Below are 13,408 nucleotides of genomic sequence, written 5' to 3' on the forward strand. Positions count from 1 at the left end.
CAATGAATTACACATCCACTCTGGTATTTGGGCTGCTGTCAAATAATATAGCTTACCAAAAGTCTATTTTGCTCACACACGCGCACACGCACATGCACACACACACAGCTAGACCTAAACATTGCATCCCCAGAGGGATCAAGACAAGGTTAGACTTGTAACCAGACTAATGGCTGACTTCCTCCCTGTATTGTTTTGTGGCCTCTAAGCCGTCGGCAGGGAGCATGTCTGTCAATCAAAGGTTTTCTGTATGTGCCAACATGTTGTCATGGCAACAGGGTAGCATCTGGAACGATGCAGGGGGGAAGAGGCCCTAGCTACCCCACCCCTGTACCTGAAACCAATCAGAGGCCTTTGAATGAATTTAATGTTTTTGCCCAACACAAATCAACATAGATGATCCAAGTTGAGGTGCTCTTTTGGTGTGTGTTTTTAATGCACCCTAACAATTCACAGAGAAGCAGCCCATTAAAATCGATTGAATTCTCTTAAGTTCAGCATGGTCTCAGCGTAGCATGGCGAGCCCAGTTGGTTTTGAGAGGGGCACTGAGCAGAGAGGATCGCACATCAAAGTGAGCATTTTGTGTGAGAGGAACAATGGTGGAGTCACACATGAGGGGCTGTGTATTGTGCTGGATGTGAATCTCCACGGGAACCCAGTCACTATAGGCCAACACTTCGACTAAGATCAAGACCAAGGTTAACAGTCTCAGATTTTTTTAAATAGAATTTATTGAAGAATGGAAACCAGTCATACTCCTTGGGATATTCACGATCCAGACACTCACACTTACTCTGTAACCAGGAACATGTAAATCATTATTTCTGCTACTATTTAAATGTATTAATAAAAGACACATACCAGCCATGATAACAGTAAATAATGTTACAGTCTGAGGACTAAGGCTGTATTCTGTGGCTCAGAGACAGTGAGTTTTTGTGTAATCACATATGGCGTTGTCATCATACAGTGACTTCCTGCTCTGACACTGACTATACATTGATTCTGTCACAGGGTCAAATTGAATTTTCTGAAGAAGGGTCTGAAGATTCAAAGCACTGTCATGGTCCCCTTGGTGATACAACATCTCCCTCAGGACAGATCCAAAATACATTTTAAAGGAAAATGGAGCTCTCCATTGTAGTAAAGGCATGTGGGGTAGTGGTTAGTTTAGTCTTAAAACCCAATAGGTTGACATGAGCGGAGGGATATTGGAACCGAACCACACATGACGAACTAGAATTACCACACCATTTCAAATGAGACTTTTTTTTACACACCAGACACTTACAGTATATCCTGTAAATATGTCTAACTTCATCTTGACGCTATATTGTTGATTTCATTCTATCTTTGACTTTTCTCCGGTTAGTAATTAGCACTGGCTTCAGGTATAGGCTTTCATCATGAATCGGTATCGCTGTCTTCGATATAGCCTACTATCAGTAGCCTGTATGAGTTTTGCATATTGACTCTGTCTACGAGCCACATCATTACATCTGGTGTCAATGTTGAACTGAAGACCAAACCAGACCAGAGCATTTTAACTCAACCTCCCTTCAGATTCTGTTCATATTTCTCCAGTTGGTCTCTCTTTCTCATACAGTAGACAGTACACAGTCTCTATCTATCCCACCCTGTTAGTTTACATGCTGACAGACACATATGACATGCTAAATCACCCCCACCATTAGCCATGGTTGCAGACCAAACGGATAACATGCTAGAATCCTAATCACGGGTTTGAATTGCTGTGCGCTCCGTGACTAAATGCTTTTGGTCAGACACAAATCATCAGTGTGTAATCCACTTAGCTGTGTGTGTGAGACTGTGTGTGTGGTCCCACATAACATAACCTAGCAGAGGTACTAAAGCAGCCATAAATGAGCGGTGGTGTGGGCCATGGGTCATGGGATGAGCTAACCCACAGCAGAGAGGAGCAGTCGGTCCACAGTAGTAGTTGAGCTCATGTACATTTGCTTAGGTCTGATGATTTTGTGGTCAGAGGCCTGCAACTTACAGTGCAACACTGATTAGAAATTCATGGTTATATTTTCCTAAAAGCTCAAAATGAAAAACAATGGACAATGTTACTATTGCAGTAGTAGTCTTATTTATTGCTTACCGTGATCATGTTATATGCCATTTAGCAGATGCATTTATCCAAAGCAATTTAGTCATGCATGTATACATTTGTACATACGGGTGGCCGTGAGAATCGAACCCACAACCCTGGCATTGCAAGTGCCATGCTCTGAGCCATACAAGACCATTCTATTATTACCTTTTTATAAACTAGTAATTAGCTGTGTATATTCCAAAGGATTACCCTTTATTCCATTCATACATTCCAATCAGATGGAATTATATTATTAAGAGCTACTAAAGTGTGTGGCTTACCCTCACAACACCTAGCATAATTTTTTACACCATTTATAGTGATGTTTTAAATACGTCCCAAGACGTATCTCAAATACAACTGTGAACGTGTGTCTGTGTGCATGTACATGTTTATCTGTGTGTGGATATGTACATGTATGTTCTGCATTCATGAGTATCATGGTATTCGTGAGCATTTAAAGGATTAATCTCCCATAATCCTCCAGAAAAAAACGATTTAGCTTCCATAAAAGAGCTGCTTTACCTTGCCTTTCTTTATCCACACACACACACACACACACACACACACACACACACACACACACACACACACACACGCACACAGTCCCTCTGATAATGGAGATTAGGGTTATTAAGAGGGGTTTTTGTCTGTGGTGTCATGGATACCAAATGATTACATATCCCATGGCTGCTCCTCCTCTGTTCAGCTTCAAACCTCTGGGGGTATCTCTCGCTGCCAAAGTCAAAGAAATGATTTTTCACATTCACCTCTGATATTATGGTGCAACTATAGTGCACTGTGCTGTTGACTATAGATATGGTGCACTGTACTGTCGACTACACATATGGTGCACTGTGCTGTCGACTACACATATGGGCACTGTGCTGTCGACTACACATATGGTGCACTGTGCTGTCGACTACACATATGGTGCACTGTGCTGTCGACTACACATGGTGCACTGTGCTGTCGACTAAACATATGGTGCACTGTGCCGTCGACTAAACATATGGTGCACTGTGCAATTGACTAAACATATGGTGCACTGTGCAATCGACTAAACATATGGTGCACTGTGCTGTCGACTAAAGATATGGTGCACTGTGCTGTCGACTAAAGATATGGTGCACTATGCTGCATATAAACTCAGCAAAAAAAGAAACGTCCCTTTTTCAGGACCCTGTCTTTCAAAGATAATTCGTAAAAATCCAAATAGCTTCACAGATCTTCATTGTAAAGGGTTTAAACACTGTTTCCCATGCTTGTTCAATGAACCATAAACAATTAATGAACATGCACCTGTGGAACGGTCGTTAAGACACTAACAGTTTACAGACGGTAGGCAATTAAGGTCACAGTTATGAAAACTTAGGACACTAAAGAGGCCTTTCCACTGACTCTGAAAAACACCAAAAGAAAGATGCCCAGGGTCCCTGCTCATCTGCGTGAACGTGCCTTAGGCATCCTGCAAGGAGGCATGAGGACTGCAGATGTGGCCAGGGCAATGAATTGCAATGTCCGTACTGTGAGACGCTTAAGACCGCACTACAGGGAGACAGGACGGACAGCTGATCGTCCTCGCAGTGGCAGACAACGTGTAACAACACCTGCACAGGATCGGTACATCCGAACATCACACCTGCAGGACAGGTACAGGATGTCAACAACAACTTCCCGAGTTACACCAGGAACGCACAATCTCTCCATCAGTGCTCAGACTGTCTGCAATAGGCTGAGAGAGGCTGGACTGAGGGTTTGTAGGCCTGTTGTAAGGCAGGTCCTCACCAGACATCATCGGCAACAACGTCACCTATGGGCACAAACCCACCGCCGCTGGACCAGACAGGACTGGCAAAAAGTGCTCTTCACTGATGAGTCGCGGTTTTGTCTCAACAGGGGTGATGGTCAGATTCGCGTTTATCGTCAAAGAAATGAGCGTTACACCAAGTCATGTACTAGCGGGATCGATTTGGAGGTGGAGGGTCCGTCATGGTCGGGGGCGGTGTGTCACATCATCAGAGTGAGTGAGCTTGTCATGTCAGGCAATCTCAACGCTGTGCGTTACAGGGAAGACATTCTCCTCCCTCATGTGGTACCCTTCCTGCAGGCTCATCCTGACATGACTCTCCAGCATGACAATGCCACCAGCCATACTGCTATTTCCTGCAAAACAGGAATGTCAGTGTTCTGCCATGGCCAGTGAAGAGCCCGGATCTCAATCCCATTGAGAACGTCTGGGACCTGTTGGATCGGAGGGTGAGGGCTAGGGCCATTCCCCCCCAGAAATGTCCAGGAACTTGCAGGTGCCTTGGTGGAAGAGTGGGGTAGCATCTCACAGCAAGAACTGGCAAATCTGGTGCAGTCCATGAGGAGGAGATGCACTGCAGTACTTAATGCAGCTGGTGGCCACACCATATACTGACTGTTACTTTCTTTTTTGACACCCCCCCCCCGTTGTTCAGGGACACATTATTCAATTTCTGTTAGTCACATGTCTGTGGAACTTGTTCAGTTTATGTCTCAGTTGTTGACTGTTGTTATGTTCCTACAAATATTTACACATGTTATGTTTGCTGAAGATAAACGCAGTTGAGTGAGAGGACGTTTCTTTTTTTGCTGAGTTTATATCCATTATCATTATTATTTGTATATAATCTATTGATATTGTCCAAAGAGTATTTAAGTAATCCATTGACAGATAGGGCTATAGAGTAGGTGGTGATTTGTGTTCTCCTGCAAGCTCCATGCAGTCCCAGCAGTGTTTCTAAACCCAGAACATTAAGCCCCATGGGTGCCTCTGTACCCTCAGGAGATCCACTGGTCTTGTCCCAGGGGCCCAAGGGGTTTAGATGTTCCCTTTGCAGCTATGGCACTTGACCCTGGCTGCCCTGAGAGCACCGGTTCAACAGTGATGTCATGTCGCTCTGTTTTCAGTGCTGGAATATTTCAAGGAGGCTGAGACTTAGAGGGCAATAAAACTGTTAGCGCAGAAGGCCTTGAATCTAAACATATGGGCCAACAGTTTGGCCTTAACTCTCACTTGGCGTCCGAACACCTTTTGCAGGTCCCACAAATCATTAGGCGGAGAGTGAAATTATCACAGGGTCAAAATAGGTCACATTTTCCAGGAATTAGTTGTTGCGTGGGTGCGTTTGTTATGGTAACGTATGTTCTGTATGTATGTGAGGTGTGGGACGACTCACATTTGCCGAGTCTGAGTCAGCGTTCCTAATCCTCTGGTGCTGCTGCCGCGCTTGCTCTAGATCCTCCTCACACCAACCAGGTGCCACCGCAGCCACAACTTGTCCATATAAATGTGAGGTATCTGAAGGGAAAAGATTGACTGACGTTGAACTACGAGCTGTGGGCTGTGAAACCCCAACACCTCCAGTAGCACACAGTTGTGTAATAAAATGTGTAATAAAATCCACAGCTTCTAATTGTGAGCTCGGGCGTCAGGGCTCTAAAATGTGAACAATTTGTTAGTTTTATTTTGGGAGCACTGTGCTACTATGAAAAAAAATCTCCCTGATAATAATTGTTGTAATGATAAGGCTTCGCTATACTGTTGTTTCCGAGTGTCCTGAAGAAACAAGAGAGTGCAGATTCGTTACCGTCACGGATGCATCATTGCTACAGCAAAAACGGCTTGCTTCTAACCCAACCAGGTAAAATAAATCTGACCCATATTACGGGCGCAATATTTTTTATCTTCCTATAGCGGATCTCCGAGACCGCGTTTTACATTCATAAACCATGTCATCGGCCGTTGTAAAACTACTCACGCGTACTTAACCATTTGTTTACACTTTGTTCAGTCATGTTATCTCATTGGCTAGCTAGCTAACTAACTACCTGGTAACTTTACCAGTGTATACATTTGGGGGCACATAAAGTATTACATATTTGTTCCTAGGGCACACCATGTTCTTCAAAAGCACTGGAATTCATATAGGCAATATAGGTTGTATCTCAATCAATGTAAAAATCGTATTTTCTGGTGCTCCTAAATTTCATGTGGTGCTCCTAAATTTTTTAAGTTGGGCGCACCAGTGCTACCAATTACATTTTTTAATTTAGAGCCCTGAAGGGAGTCATGACGATCTTTACTGATGTTCTTGTGATTTTTGGCTCCACCTTGACTGCACCTCGTTGGTTGAAATGCTATCTACACCCCTCTGAGAAATGAACAATTAAGAATGTTTGTTGAGATAGGAGAGAGAGTATAATTGAGGTTATGACAGAGACAGGTTATCATCTGCAGTCAATAGATCTCCAACACAAAGGTGCTGCTCTTTATGTGTGAAAACAGCAGCGCCAGGGGGCTGGAGGTGCAACCAGACAGAGAGGTCTCTAACATCCAGAGACCAGGCCACTGATAGGCTGATAGGCACTAAGCAGGCCTCTTCAGCCGGTTAGCGTTGACATAATTAAAAAGATAAACCTTTTGAGCAGGGCTCAAAGATAAGGTTGTAATGAGAGGGAGACGTGGGATGAGACAGTGGAGAGGAGAATTGAGGGGTAAGAGGGGGCTTGGAGGGGGGGGTACTAATCCCCAGGGAAATAAAGACCCAACCTGTCAATCATTTTCTCCAGATAAGTGTGGATGGATGGATGGACGGACGGACGGACCTGTCCCGAAGATGATCTCTGTCTGCTAACTAGGCTTGATCTGTACCTTGACTCGCAGAATGTACGGATGATTGCAATGCCTAATTTTGAAACAAATCAGCTAATCATTGTGCTTGATCATACCTAAGACATTCACCCTTCAACAGATGTTGCCAATAACTAGGCATGAGATCAGCTAATTTGTTCAATATGGCAGATGACTCAAGCTTTGATTCGCGTGTTGTTTTGAACAACAACATAATGTAGTTTACAGGACTAAGATCGAACCCTACTACACCGGCTCTGACGCTCATCGGATGTGACAGGGCTTGCAAACTATCACAGATTACAAAGGGAAACCTAGCCACTAGCTGCCCAGTGACACAAGCCTACCAGATGATCTAAATGCCTTCTATGCTCGCTTCGAGGCAAGCGACACTGAACCATGCGTGAGAGCACCAGCTGTTCCAGACGACTGTGTGATCACGCTGTCCATAGCCGATGAGTAAGACCTTTAAACAGGTTAACATTCACAAGGCGGATTACCAGGATGCGTATTCAGAGCTTGAGCTGACCAGCTGGCAAGTGTCTTCACTGACATTTTCAACCTCTCTCTGACCCAGTCTGTAATACCTACATGTTTTAAAAAGACCACCATAGTCCCTGTGCCCAAAAACAACAAGGTAACCTGTCTAAATGACTATCGCCCCATAGCACACAGATCTGTAGCCATGAAAAGCTTTTAAAGGCTAGTAATGGCTCACATCAACATCATCCCAGATACCTTGGATCCACTCCAATTCTTATACAGATCCACAGATGAGACAATCTCTATTGCACTCCACACTGCCCTCTCCCACCTGGACAAAAGGAACATCTACGTGAGAATGCTGTTCATTGACTACAGCTCGAAGCTCATCACTAAGCTAAGGTCCCTGGGACTGAACACCTCCCACTGCAACTGGATCCTGGACTTCCTGACAGGCTGCCCCCATGTGGTGAAGATAGCCAACAACACGTCCGCCACGCAGACCCTCAATGCGGGGGCCCCTTGGGGGTGCGTGCTTGGTCCCTTCTTGTACTCTTTGTTCACCACTGACTGCGTAGCCATTCACAACTCCAAAACCATCATTAAGTTTGCCGACATCATGATGGTGGTAGGCCTGATCACCGACGATGATGAAACACCCTATAGGGAGGAGGTCAGAGACTTGGCAGTGTGGTGCCAGGACAACAACCTCTCCCTCAACATCAGTAAGACAAAGGAGATGATCGTGGACTACATGACCCAGAGGGCCGAGCAAAAACCCATTCACATTGACGGGCTGTAGTTGACCGGGTCGTTAGCTTCAAGTTCCTCTGTGTCCACATCACTAAGGATCTATTATGGTCCAAACACACCAACACAGCCGTGAAGAGGGCACGACAACACCTCTTCCCCCTCAGGAGGCTGAAAAGATTTAGCATGGGCCCTCAGATCCTCAAAAAGCTACTGCTACTGCTATTACTACTACTGCTGCTACTACTGCTACTGCTTATGCTACTGCTACTGCTTATGCTACTACTACGACTTCTGCTGCGTAGGTAATAGCTTTTTCCTACAGCAAATCATTCCTTCCCTTCAGAAAACACATAGAGCAATCTGTTCCAGCTGCAGATGTACCAGTCTCTCTCACTGGAGTGTGTAAATGATCTCAGAGCACTTTGTCTTTCTGTCCTCCAGTACAGCCAGCTTACTATGTAAGCCTTACACCGGCGAGAGCCTCCAGACTGACAGGTAGCTCGTCTCTTTGACACTCATATATAGAGTTAAAGCCGTGAACAGAACCCTGCGTCTCCTTTGAGATGCTCTCACTTTTTCTGACACCTCGATTAGAAGGCAAACCTGCGTGGAGAGAATGCATTTCTAACTGGAACAGTGTGTGGGTGTGGGTGGTGTGTGTGTGTGTGTGTGTGTGTGTGTGTGTGTGTGTGTGTGTGGTGCTGTGAGGTGGAAACACAGCTCTCTTGTTACAGGGCCAGTGGTGGAGGTTGTTTACATGACTACTTTAGGAAGAACAATGTACAGGCTGACAGGCAAACCGTGTTACTTCATTTCCAGGGCTTTCTTGTTTAGAAATAAGAGTACATAACTGAGTGCCATGCATACACGATGGAGCATATCTGAAGATGTGTTGTAAATGTACTGACTCATAATACAGACGTATGACAGTCAGTCTGCTAGTGCATCAATGTAATTACTCTAATCACATATTTTTATAATAATATGAAGAAAAGACACTGCCATGTCGTAGATGCCTAGCGCTAAATTCCAAACCGACCCCAAGCCCTTTCTCCCATAGGCACTGCTTTAGATCTGAAAGGGGTGCATAGATATAAACATTATGGCAATAGCTTCGTTTTATCTTCTGCTTGGCTTGGTAGAAATGTCACAATGTTGCTTCCTCCTACTTAATTATCCCAGATCTACAGGAGTGGCTATACAGAGGGTTAATTGGCAATCCAGAACCAGACAGACTCCAACCCTACAAGTATAACGTTTTCTGTACACAGCCTGTCTCTGCTGTAGAACGTGCTCCAGCCTCTGTCTGATGTACCTGAGACTTCACATTTTCTATTCTAGAGGAAAATAAAACACAGCAAAATAGAAACACAGAAGTGTATCCATTTCAAACCCTCAGTCTCGTTCACTATTCAATTACGTCTTTCATTTCATCTTTTCAGTATTTCTAGGAAACATTTTTACTGAACCTGACATGCTGCATTATTTGCATTGGAGAGATTTACTATACAAGAGAAATCAACCAAATAGCAGCTCTAAGACAGTTATGTTTTAATGTGTATTTTATTGACTGAATGAAGCTTAATTAATCTTTGTGTGTTGTGAGAATGATTTTTCGCTGATGGTGCTACATGAACAAGGCTTTACTGACGTAATGGAGACAATATGTAACTCATACAAGAGCTTCTGACAGATAATTAGCATTATTCATCAACCAAAACAACCCATAAAGATGTTGAGAAATCTCTTTTCCTAATGAACAATGTGTCTTCCTTCAATCTGCGGTCTGTGTATTGAAATGTGACAAACCCACAAATGAAGATTTAAACAAACGTCAGTCATTTCTTTTTCTATTGCAGAAAAATGGAAAGATGAGACTGTTTGTTGGTGAAAAATGAAATGCTCTCCAACCATATGAATTGAGTTAAATTATAATTTCACAATGCATGGTTAAAAATCCCTCAAACTATTCATCTTTCATTAATATGACATGTAACACAAACAGTGTAGCTACTGTATATGACTGATGCATTCTAGTCTCATTTCTAAATGTATTCTCTGCATACCTATAGGACACAAGCACATTATTACAACCTTAAAGGAAAAAAGTGATTTATAATTTTCTAGAGTACATTTGATACATTTTCCTTAAAAAAATGGTTTTCTCTGTCATAATAATACTTGTATCCCTTGATTGATTTGTTGCTCCTTGTAAGCACTTTTATGGCATGATATATTAATCAGAGAGCTGGTGAACAGAAGCATTCTGTGTAATCAGCAGATGTGTACTGTTTTATAGGCTTGGCACAGCGTCGCTCACAGCAGCTGAAAATCTCTCCCTCTGTGTTGCGAGGTCTTCCTCCTGAGGACAACTGAACCCAAGGAAAATGCCTGTCTCAATGGAACAGTAGTACAAGTCTTGATTTGCGTGGACAAATATAGTTGGGACTTTCTACATTTCTGCGTTAGAGCTGGAATTACAGTTATTTTCTAAATTTGTAAATTAAATCCACAATTATTTTGCGCTTAATTCATTATTCATTCTTGTGAATTAATAATCTTAGTCTTAATTTACTTGTTTTTATTTAGTTGTGTTTTATTCTTTACAATAGTGTCTATAACAGGGTGTCTGTGTAGAAATGAGAGGTATGTTTTGAACTGTTAATTTCGAGTTCTATGGGTTCTCTGTGTTGTAAAAACTCCTGATGTCCAGCCAGTCAGTGGACATCAGGACATTGGTTACACCAACACTGCCTCGGGCGTATTATTTAGCAGCCATGTTGGCAACCATGTTAGCGCTCCAAACTTCAGATTTCACACCACAGGGTCTGAGGATGACACAGCTGACGCGCTATGCAGCCTCTCACCATGATAATACACATTTGCACAGAGCAATGGATAATTTATCTTTTCTCAGCAGTCACCCCTTCTAGAGAACAGAGCTATAGTCACTGGCTCCATTGTGAGCTGCAGACTAATGCATTATTAATCTGGATTTATGTTGTTACTTTCCTTACATGGTTTGGAAAAGGACATCACATCCAATAACCTATTTATACAGAATGGACCAGTGTAAACAGGACAGGATAGGGAATATATACTGTAAGATCTTCTACTCAGTACTTCTACTCAATAAAAGCAATGTTCTTGGATGGATTGCAGTTAGGGTGATAGGGCTATACAGTCGTGAATGACCCTTTTGAGGTGACTGATGCCTCTGAAGAGACAAGCCATGTGAGAAGACACAAAGATTGGATTGGAGATTTGTTGGAGATCTATTAGCCCTGGTCTGCTCCAACATGTTAGTCCTCTGTTACGCCACTAGAACGTGCTCTTCAGCAGCCTATCAGTCCTCTGTTACTACTGTACCATCACCTCTCTCTTTCTCTGTCTCTCTTCCTCTCTCTCTCTCTTTGTCTCTCTCTGTCACGGTGCTGATAAGAGACGGACCAAGGCGCAGCATTTGTTGAGTTCCACATATTTATTTCAAGTGAAACTTCTTCAACCAAAACAATAAACAAGCAACACAACGTGACGTGGTGTAACAAGAACCACCACAAACAAAAAATATCCCACAAAGCAGGTGGGAACAGTAAGTATGATCCCCAATTAGAGACAACGAACATCAGCTGCCTCTAATTGGGAACCATACCAAGAGCACCAACATAGAAATGAAAAGACTAGAACACCCCCTAGTCACGCCCTGACCTACAACACCATAGAGAACCAAGGGCTCTCTATGGTCAGGGTGTGACACTCTCTCTCTTCCTCTCTCTCTTTATTTCTCTCTCTCCATCTCTCTCTCGCGCTCTCTTTATCTCTCTCTTCCTCTCTCCATTTATCTATCTTTTTCTCTCTCTCTCCGTCTCTCTCTTTACCTCTCTCGCTCTTCCTCTCCTCTTAATCTCTGTCTTTATATCTATCTTTATCTCGCTCTCTCTCTTTCTGTTCTCTCTTGCCCTCTCTCTGTCTCTCCCTCCCTCTCTCTGCAGACCCTAAGACAAAGCTCTGCGTCTAATTTGTTGAGGAAGCAGAAAGAATGTGATTTAGAGCTGTGAAGAGCAGCATACCACCAACACACACACACTCTCAGAGGTCTCCTGGGGTTCTCTGTGCTGGTCTGTGGAAAACACACAGGATGAATAAATCACAGAGACATACAGTATCAGAGACCACCTATACCATACCCCACTGCTCATAGTCCATACCCATTGATTGAGTGTGTGTGTGTGTGTGTGTGTGTGTGTGTGTGTGTGTGTGTGTGTGTGTGTGTGTGTGTGTTCAATCCTGTATCTTCACAGTGTAATAAATGTTAATGACACATCAAGAAGACATTAGGGAGTCATGGTAGACCGAGTCACCATTAGGAGTTATCTATGACAGAAACTGAGGGACCAACTGTTTTAGGTGCCCTGTCTGCTGACCTGTAATGGCCAATACGTCTTAATTATTGACACTCTTTAACAAGCTCTGAACTCTTTAGTGAGCATTGAATAGAACTTCTAGGTGTGGTCCTCAGGGAGTGAAGGGGTGTTGGGATGTTTTCTCCATGGGGTCCTGGGTGACTGGTCCAGGGCCTCCCCAGGGCCCCTAGAGAGTACTGAGTCTCCCCATGGAGTCACAGTTACATACTGGGGTTGAATCTCTACAAAAGATACCTGCTCAGTCTCAAAAGCCAGAGTGAGACAGAGAGAACATTTGCAATGTGTATCTGGCATCTTCCACTTATAAACAAAGGAAAATCTGGCATACAACACCATTCATTGATTATTCATTACAATCTTTAGATCAATAGGTTTATTTTCATGATGCAGACATTGTAAGTGAGATAATATATGTGTATTTCAGACTTATAAATGAATCCAAATCCAATCCAAAACCTTTCACTACTACACCGTACAGCCTGGTTGTGTTAGAGGCTTCAAGCATTGAATGTGCTGATGTCTTCCATTACCCCTCCATTGTCCATCAACAAACGGATGGCTTCCATTACCCCTCCATTGTCCATCAACAAACTGATGGCTTCCATTACCCCTCCATTGTCCATCAACAAACTGATGGCTTCCATTACCCCTCTATTGTTCATCAATAAACTGATGGCTTCCATTACCCCTCCATTGTCCATCAACAAACTGATAGCTTCCATTACCCCTTCATTGTCCACCCAACAAACTGATGGCTTCCATTACCCCTCCATTGTCCATCAGCAAACTGATGTCTTCCATTACCCCTCCACAGGGGCGGAAATCCCGGGGGGGACGGGGGGGACACGACCCCCCCATCCTGGGAAAAATATGATTTGTCCCCCCCAATATATCACTGAAACATAACTATGTAATTTAAATAATATTAATAATACGCAATGAAAGCAATTGTGCTGATTATAGACACT

This window comes from Salmo salar, chromosome ssa25, assembly GCF_905237065.1.
Source record: "Salmo salar chromosome ssa25, Ssal_v3.1, whole genome shotgun sequence".
NCBI lineage: Eukaryota > Metazoa > Chordata > Actinopteri > Salmoniformes > Salmonidae > Salmo > Salmo salar.